The sequence below is a fragment of the Palaemon carinicauda genome, chromosome 33 (assembly GCF_036898095.1).
Source record: "Palaemon carinicauda isolate YSFRI2023 chromosome 33, ASM3689809v2, whole genome shotgun sequence".
Taxonomy (NCBI): domain Eukaryota; kingdom Metazoa; phylum Arthropoda; class Malacostraca; order Decapoda; family Palaemonidae; genus Palaemon; species Palaemon carinicauda.
In genome coordinates, this window is record NC_090757.1 from 64,952,717 (window position 1) to 64,962,716 (window position 10,000).

At 32.7% G+C, this 10,000-nt stretch overlaps 1 pseudogene; it reads right to left on the reverse strand.

Annotated features, from left to right (window-relative positions):
• LOC137626214 (uncharacterized) overlaps positions 1-4,547 on the reverse strand; it is an 18,913-nt pseudogene extending 14,366 nt beyond the window's left edge.
• Positions 4,548-10,000: the final 5,453 nt, after the last annotated feature.

A 10,000-nucleotide genomic window follows, 5' to 3' on the forward strand; every position in this document is an offset into this window, starting at 1 on the left:
TGGCCATTTAGAAAAAGAATATATAATTTTCAGACATATATCTAATATGAAATATCAGGAGTTCGGAATAATGAAATAATATGCTACAAATCTGTTTACGTTGAATATTGTCGTGTTTAATTTAGCTATTTCCTAATGAATAATTCACCGAATTAGATATTTTGTGACTACAAACGTTTGAATATTTAAAGGCCACTCATGAGTGGCAGAGATAATGGAAGGTGATCATTACCTAACTAGCAGGACAGTGCCCTAGAGACTGACCATATATGCATATGATTATCCCCCTGCCTCCTCCCTACCCTAGCTCAAGACAGCAGGTAGACCTATAAGCTTCCCCCCCCCCCCCCTTCAGCTCACAAAGATGGTGATGATTTAGAAACTACAAGAAGCTAACGAGTTTGAGAGGGACTCGAACCCCATTCCAGCGATTACCAGGTTGGGATGTTTCCAATAGGCCACCACAATCCCAAAATATCGAAATTAAGATTTATGATGTGAAAATAATCATAAGTTTTTCTAATGACAATTGCATTTATGAGGCCAGATAACATATCAATCAATCTGAAATGAAGAAAAATATGACTATTGTAATTAAAAAAAGAAAATAGCTCGGTACAGACAAATAGTTTTTCATCCGTATATGTGTTTGATGTCAAAAGTCTACTTATTTAGATAGCATAAAGTAATAGCGTTCACTTGATTACACTACATTTTATTTTTCAGTGAATTACGATTAATGAAATTGCAAAAACTTATTACCCACAGGAAAGCAAAAGTAGCGATCAAAGAGAAAATGATTTTGTTAAGGAATATCCCTTGATCATATTACCTCGCCCAACCACAGGCTATGTGCCTGTTACCTTGATCTATTTCTCTATATAACTCAAATTACCTAAATATATGATTCTTTAGGTCAACTTTGTAAATTCTATATTTTATATTATAATTAGATGAAACAAATTATATTTGAATTTTCTTGAGTAGAATTCCCATGAGGAATCTACTTTTTAAAGTTATGCAACTTGATAAAAAAGTCAGATCACTGAAATCCGTATTCAAAGGGCCAGCTTCAGTATTATTATTATTATTATTATTATTATTATTATTATTATTATTATTGTTGTTGTTGTTGCTGTTGTTGTGGTTATTATTATTATTATTATTATTATTATTATTATTATTATTATTATTATTATTATTATTATTATTAGCTAAGCTATAACCCTAGTTGTAAAAGCAGGATGCTATAAGCCCAAGGACTCCAACAAGGAAAATAGCCTAGTGAGGAAAGGAAATAAGCAAACAATAGTATTCAGATGGTCCAGCTTCCGTAAACTAGTTGTCTTTTCATGGGTATATAAGTTACCCGCAATGTGTGAAATCCGACATTCTCTAGAATGCCTAGGAAATTTATAGAATGCCTGATAGTTTTTGGCAAAGTATGAAATGATTTCTGCTTTATACATTGCCTGGAGATTCTATAGAATGCCGAGTTGCTGTACGGCAAAGTATGTAACTGGCGTACCCCCACCTTTTTCCCTCCACTGATGTTGGCGGTGGTGCTTGGGTTGTTGTTTGATGATGGCGATCGAAGCACGTGAGTGTTGAACGTTACTGTATGGCAGCATATTGCCGGTACAAGGTTCCACTACCACGTCACAGACAATATTGCCATAATTTATTCTCACAACATCAGTGTATATCATCCGGCCGAGATTCCACAGACGTTCTCCCGTAACGCTTCCCCTTGGATTGCTGTGTGACCATGTCGGAAGGGAATGCAGTGCCAGGACAAATATCGCGCCATATTGACATGCAACGACGGTTCTACGATGAGTTATCCAAAATATGACCCAATGCTGCTAAATACTGCGTTTTTTAAAACCTAAACTAGTTACTAAAAATTAGTGGACGATGTGAAAAAGGCTAAGACGACCATTAAGAAAGAACCACGGGAATATTGACTGGTGAAACACTATGATGTCATGATGGTGGAAAATAGGAGTAAGTTGATCTACCCTGTTAAATAAGGCGTGAGTGCCATTCAGTTTTACATCGCGAACTCAGAGTTATTTGACGTACTTCATAAGGCCCATTTGGCTTCAAAGCTAAAAAAGGCCTCACAACGTCGTCCCTACTTGACAATGTTTTACAAGATGTGGAAACAGAGGAAGATCTTGAAAAAATAATACAGAGCGTACAAACAACACAAGAGCAGGAAGACAGAGGTGAAGAAATGCAAGAGACAGTGCCTTCTGCAGAAGACATGCATGAGAATGCAATCAATGATGCCATGGTTATCGAAGAGCCTTCCATTTTCGTGGTTACCGAAGACCCTTCTTCCACTACCTGCTGCGTCTGCTTAAAAGAAACCAGCGGTGCTCATACATGTCGAAAGTGTAGCTAAAATGTTCATGCCATTTGTGAGCATTCCCCTAAAGAAAATGACGACAACGGAGTAAAAGGTTATTGGGTAGCATTTTGTGCACTGTTTGCTTAAATATTGAGAAACCTATCAAAAATAAAATGGAATGTAAATCGAACTTCGAAATACAGGCCAAAAGAATTAAAAGGGGTTCTGAAGAAAAGTTTTTTCCTGTGCCTTTGGGAGCCACTGTGCGAGTTCAGATTCCCAATGTTGACATAGGGCGGGGAGACTGGGAAATCTGTTGGCAGTTATTATGAACAGGACAGAAGATGATTTTTACTCCCTTGGAACTGCACAACGAATCTTGAAGCATCTATATGCCAGATGAGAATTTACCATATGTCCAAATGATTTAATGAAAGCGGAAGACGTTCCTAACCATGAAATAGCTCTCCAATCTGCTGCTACTTCTCAGTCCACGGGATGCAGCCAAGGATTCTTCAGGTGCATGTACAAGGCGAAATGCCAAACTATAAGGTGTCTTTGTGTGAAAAAGAAAATTGAGTGAAATTCAAAATGCCATTCTAGTCTTCCCTGCTGCAACAAGTAGCTCATTCCAGTTGTGTTCTGCTTGTTTTCACCGGAAACAACATCATCTCTTTATCATTTATCAATTCTTTACTAATTCATGAAATATAAACATGCAAGACCAAAGTGCCAAAATATGAATTTTTTTTTTTTTTTTTTTTGTGTGAAAGAAAATTAAGTACAGTACAATTCTAAGTGTTATTCCAGTCTTACCTGCTGCAGCAAATACTTCAATCTCAGTTTTTCTGTCGTTCTTTTTCCACTATGAACATCATATGCTTTAATTCGTATTCCTTCCACTTCAAAATGCGCCATTGTCAATAAATGCTTTTGTGCAATTCTAAGTGTTATTCCAGACTTACCTGCTGTAGCAAATATTTCAATCTCAGCTTTGCTGTCGTTGTTTTTCTGGCATGAACATCATATGCTTTATTTCCTATTCCTTCCACTTTGAAATACATAATTATCAATAAAGACTTTTATTGTGCTCTTCTGACACTTTGCCTAAACGATACTTGTCATTCTGTATAATGCCTAGGAATATTATAGAATACCTAGGAAAAGTGGGCAATATTTTTACAAAAACTGATATTTCATACTTTGCCTACAACTATCTGGCATTCTATACATTTCCTAGGCATTCTATAGAATGCCGGAATTTCGCACATTGCCGGTGACGTATATATCAGTATTTTTTCTCATATAGATTATCTCTCTTTTACATAATGAAATGTTTTTCTTGTTTGATTACAAAGAAATTTTCTTATAAAATCATAAATGCAAAATATCTATAGTTTAGTATCTATTTAACACTGATCGTCTCTTGATTGCATTAACACAAACCTTGAAGAAACGTTTTTTCTACTCATTCGAGAATATAAATTGCATTTCTTGTTAATGAGATTTTTGTCAAGAGGTCATCAGCACCAGGAAAACAATAAGATAAGTATCCACATAAGGATGCATTACTTATTCAAACAGTATCTATTAGGAATTTATAACCTTCCAGAAATAGAAGGATACAACTTTATTTTATACCAGATATTTGTAAAGAATTTAGAAGGGGAAAATCTCGTAAAACCGCTAAACATTGTCTTTTATTTCATCCAATTGAGGCAATTACTAAGTACATACCTTAAAATGTTATTAAGAATCTTTCCTATTAACCCTTTATAAGATTATTCTGATGTAAGTCTTAGGTTGGACAAGGCACCAGCCACCCGTTGAGATACTACCATTAAGAGTTATTGTGTCCTTTGATTAGCTCCGGATAGTACTACCAAGGTCTAGACCTTGAGCACTAAATCGGATCCCTCTTTGGTTACGGCTCATTTTTCCTTTTGCCTAAACATATACTGAATAGTTTGGTCTATTCTTTACACGTTTTCCTCTTTCCTCATACACTTGACAATACTAGCTAATCGGAAAAGTCTTCTTCACTCAAGGGGTTAACTATAGAACTTTAATTGTTCAGTGGCTACTTACCACTTAGTAAAGGTAGAAGAGAGACTTTAGCTATGGCAAGCTGCTCTTTCGGGAGAGACATCCCAATATCAAACCATTGTTCTCTAGTCTTGGGTCGTGTCATAACTTTTGTTCCACGGTCTGGAGGTAGAGTTCTCTTGCTTGAGGGTACACTCAGGCATACTATTCTATCTGTTTTCTTATTTCCTTTCCTCACAGTGCTATTTTCTCTGTTGGAGCCCTTGGGCTTATAGCATTCTAGTTTTCCAACTGGTGTTGTTGCTTAGCTTCCAATAATGATGATGATATCTATGAAATATCTCTACTATTAAAAATTTGTATATATAAAAAAATACTGTAAATACCTGGCAACATTTAATCCCGGATTTTTATCGTTTTAAAAACGAATATATTGACCTGAAGGAATGATATTACGGTCACTAACCGGTAAAATACAAAAACAAAGTATTATAACAATACGGTCGCCAGTATTTTACTGAAATACAGCTGAAAACAGTAGAAAACTTTGAAAAAGCATAATTCCAGTTCATTATCATCAAACCTTGACTTAATTTAAATTCACTGTCAAACCAAATAACTCCGAAATTGAACAGAGTCTTTTAATCTTCAGATTTGAAATTCACTTTTATTAATTCACCTTTACACATATCTTTCTTACTTTAAAAAAAGAAGAGAGAAAAGAAGGAAGAATTTTTCCCCCACTTCCTCTATACCGCGAGATGACACTTTGCAAATGACATGCTCCGAGAAGGTCGGTTATGTGTTATTTTTACATGCCGATTGTATAAGAGAGATTGCTAAAGGACCTGTGAAAACTAAAGCAGATATCTATCTATCTATCTATATATATATATATATATATATATATATATATATATATATATATATATATATATATATGTATACTATATATGTATAAGTATCTGTGTATATATATCTATATATATATATATATATATATATATATATATATATATATATATATATATATATATATATATACATATATATATATATATATATATATATATATATATATATATATATATATATATATATATATCTATGTATATATATACACACATATACACACACACACACACACACATATATATATATATATATATATATATATATATATATATATATATATATATATATATATATATATATATATGTATATATACATATACATATGTATACATATATATACACACATATATATATATATATATATATATATATATATATATATATATATATATACATATATATACATATATATAGTATATACACATACTGTATATATACAGTATATATAACTATATATCCATATTCATATATATGTATATTTATAGGTTTACATCGTCTCTCTCTCTCTCTCTCTCTCTCTCTCTCTCTCTCTCTCTCTCTCTCTCTACTTGAGCTGAAGTACAAGAAAATGTAAATAATAAAGACACAATGGTATTCTGCTCAACGTGCTTAGTCTGGATAGAAAATATAATTCAGAAGAAGAAGAAGAAGAAGAAGAAGAAGAGGAAGAAGAAGAAGAAGAAGAAAAAGAGAAAAATGAACAAGATATGTGTAAGGAGGTAGAGGAAATCATTGATAAATCATATGATGCAATTTAACAACATACCTACGAAGAAATAAATTATCAGATGGAAACAAATAATAGACCAAAGAGACACTACCCAGACCTACATACCAATAGGGAGGAGCAGGAAAAAGAAAAAGAAAAAAGAAAAGAAAGATATAGTCTGTAATTTACTGAAAAGAGGGAATTGAAATTTTGGCAAAAGTTGCTACTACAAGCATCCAAAGATATGCCATAATTATTAAATATATGGTAATTGTGCATATCTAGACGGATATAGAGGCGAATGCAGAGATCTCCATCCAAAAATAGGCACAAACCAGAAAGAAGGAAAAGGATGCAAATTCAACAAAAATGATTGACATATGCATCCTGCAACCATGAATGAAAGTTAGAAAACTCCAAAGCAAACAGAAAAGAAAAATGAAAGAAAAAATGAAATAAAAAAAAAACAAGCAGAGTATATACTGCGCTATGCACAAAAGGTCCCAAGATATGATGCCTTTCAACCCAAATATGCACAATTAGAGCCCAACTACAATGAATGCATCAATAATGCCAGGGGTTGGTGCAGATATGGGGATAATTGCAGGTATACACACAAATAAATATGGAGACGAAAGATTCCTGGAAATGAAGAAAATAACATCATATCAGAACAGGAAGGAATCATGGGAGAATCCATATTATTACCAATATTAGATAATGGGGATGAAACACAAACCATCATAGTGATGATTGTACAGGGTTTAGTTATGAGTAACTCTAAAAGGAAAATAGAGTTCTTAGAAGAACTAACCCAAATTGAAAAAATAGATATATTAAATATAAGTGAAACATGGCATTCCCAAGAGACTGGCAGTGATGACCAGATGAAGGGTTTCCAGACATATAGATCAGACTGAACAAATAGGAGTCAAGGGGCAACCGCAATTTATGGAAGAGACATAAATCAAGGAAAAGTCTGTGAAAAATACAGCAACACAGAATGTGAATTGATTGCGGTAGAATTTGAATATGAGAAACTAGTGAATATTGTAGTTTACAGACCCCCAAATACTAAGAAGTTTACCATAATGATAGAAAAAATAGATGATATATATAGAAACCATAAAGACTGGAATGTACTCTTATCCGGAGATTTTAACTTTCCTTTCGTGTATTGGAAAGAAAGGATAGAAGTAAGTGGTTGTATATATCCATATAAAAAAAAGAGTAATAGTAGTGCAGAAGATAAGAGGCAATTTGAAAAGCTTCAAGATATGCTATTAGAACATAATATGCAACAAATAAACCACATTCCAACAACAAAGGACAATGTCCTAGATTAAGTATTTGTGAATGAAGTGAACTATGTTCATGAAATAATAGTGTATAACACAGGAATTTCAGACCACAATGTCATAAAATTAATAGTCCATTCCAAAACGAGAGAACGCAGAAATAAACAAAGCACAAAACGATGGGAAGGATATGGAAAATATAATTTTTATACTAGGAATATAAAATGGTCAGAAATAAATGAAGAATTTAACAAAGAATGGAAAAATGTATTCGTAAGTGAAAATATACAGGTAAATACAGATATACTGTACAAAATACAGGAGAAAATTGTTGAAAAATATGTACCGAAAAAAAAAATAAACATCAGACATGCATACTAAAAGACAGAAGGACCTTATTTCAGAAAATTAGAAAGTGGAAGAAAAATTTTGCAAAAGAAAAAAATGTACGGGAGATGATGGGAATAGAAAGTAAAATAGAAAATGCAGAACTAAAGATTATATAATCGAAAGAAAATGATAAAAGAGGCTTAGAAGAAAGGACACTTCAAAATATAGAAAAAACCCAACATACTTTACTCCTATGGAAAAAAGATGAATAAAGGGAGATTAGAAATAGGCCCTCTAAGAATTGAAAGACGGTTAACGAATAAAAAAAAGGAAATATGTAACCTTTTAGCAGAAAAACATAAGAGTGAATTCACGCCTAGAATTGCGAATGAGAATAATGAAACAGAAATGAGAGAAGAAAAGATTGAATATCTAACGGATATAGATATTAATGAAGCAGATATTATGCAGGCTATAAGCGAAATTAAAACTGCACACACTATCACAAAGCCGCTTGTAATACTGCTAAGACAAAGTGTAGATATGAGCGAGATATATATTAAACATAAATTAGCATATATAACCCCTATTTTCTAAAGTGGATCAAGACTAAAGGCAAGCAATTATCGACCTGTTAGTCTACCATCACATATCATGAAAGTGTATGAAAGGGTAATATAAAAGTAAATAATGAATCATTTGGTTAAAAATAATTTATTTGATATAGGTCAACAAGGTTTTGTACCGGGAAAAAGTACACAAACCCAACTGATAGCACACTATGAAAACATATACAAAATATGATAAGTGAAAAAGACACAGATGTGGTCTATCTAGATTTTGCAAAAGCCTTTGACAAGGTAGACCATAATATATTAGAGAAAAAATTGAGACAGCATAATATTGCGGGAAAGTAGGAAAATGGGTAAAAGAATTCCTACAAAACAGAAAACAGATAGTGGTTGCAAATGACGAGAAATCAGATGAAGCTCAGGTAATATCTGGCATGCCACAGGGTACGGTATTAGCTGCACTGCTGTTTGTTATTATGATCTCAGACATAGACTGTAATGTTAAAGACTCTGTAGTGAGAAGTTTCGCCGATGACACAAGAATAAGGAGAAAAATTACTTGTGATGAAGATTGGAACTCATTACAAAGAGATGTAAACAAAATATATGAATGGGCGGAGATAAATAGGATGGCATTTAACTCCGATAAATTCTAATCAATGAATTATGGAAACAGAGAAGGAATGGTATATGTAAACAGGGGACCTAATAACGAGACAATCACAAACGAGGAAGCAATTAAAGACCTTGGTGTAATGTTAAACAGGAATATGTTATGCAACGACCAAATAGCAACGCTGTTGGCTAAATGTAAAGCAAAAATGGGAATGCTATTCCGACACTTTAAAACAAGAAAAGATGAACACATGATTATGCTTTACAAAATTAATGTACGTAGTACATTCGTGTACTGCAATGTGGTATGGTACCCACATTACCAAAATAATATTGCACAAATAGAGAGTGTACAAAGGTCCTTTACTGCTAGAATAAAAGAAATCAAGGACTTTGACTAACGGGAAAGTCTGCAATTTTTTAAATTGTACAGTCTAGAAAGGAGAAGAGAATGCTACATGATAATAGAAGCATGGAAGCAAATAGAAGGAATTACTGAAAACATCATGGCGCTAAAAATATCAGAAAGAGCAAACCAAGGTAGAATAGGGAACCGTCCGCCATGTCTGCCATTTTTTTTTTCTAATGAACCAAAATATACCATTTCTATATATGTTTTAGACATATATTATACCTTCTTCATATAAATATTTCAGGTCATGTGATAAAAAACTTTGATTTATTAGCAAAAATGATGATTCAAAAATAAAAAATTAGGTAAATTTTCCCCCCTAATACAACACCAAATGTATTGAATGTAATACCATAAAAACGACTTTATAAACCAAACAATTCTGTCAGACAGAATTTTGATCTTCGTTTTTTTTTTTCTTTTAACAAACTTTAATTTTTTTCCTTGTCTAGACGCAAAATAATCGTGAAAAAGAAAGTAACAAAAAATAAAAATTCCGGTTGACAGAATTGTGGGATTTTTATTCCTCTTTACAATGATATCTTTCTCTCTAATATCAAACAATAAATAAGTGAGAAAAATGTACCTAAGTGTGAATAAGTACAGTATGTTTTTGAGTTATGAGCTCCCAAAGATTTGCAACAAATTTTCGCTTCTTTTCTTAAAGAAATCAAGATAACATATTTATGGAAACTATTTGGTTTATTCCTACATAAACGCAACCTAAACGAGGTATTTGAACCCTCA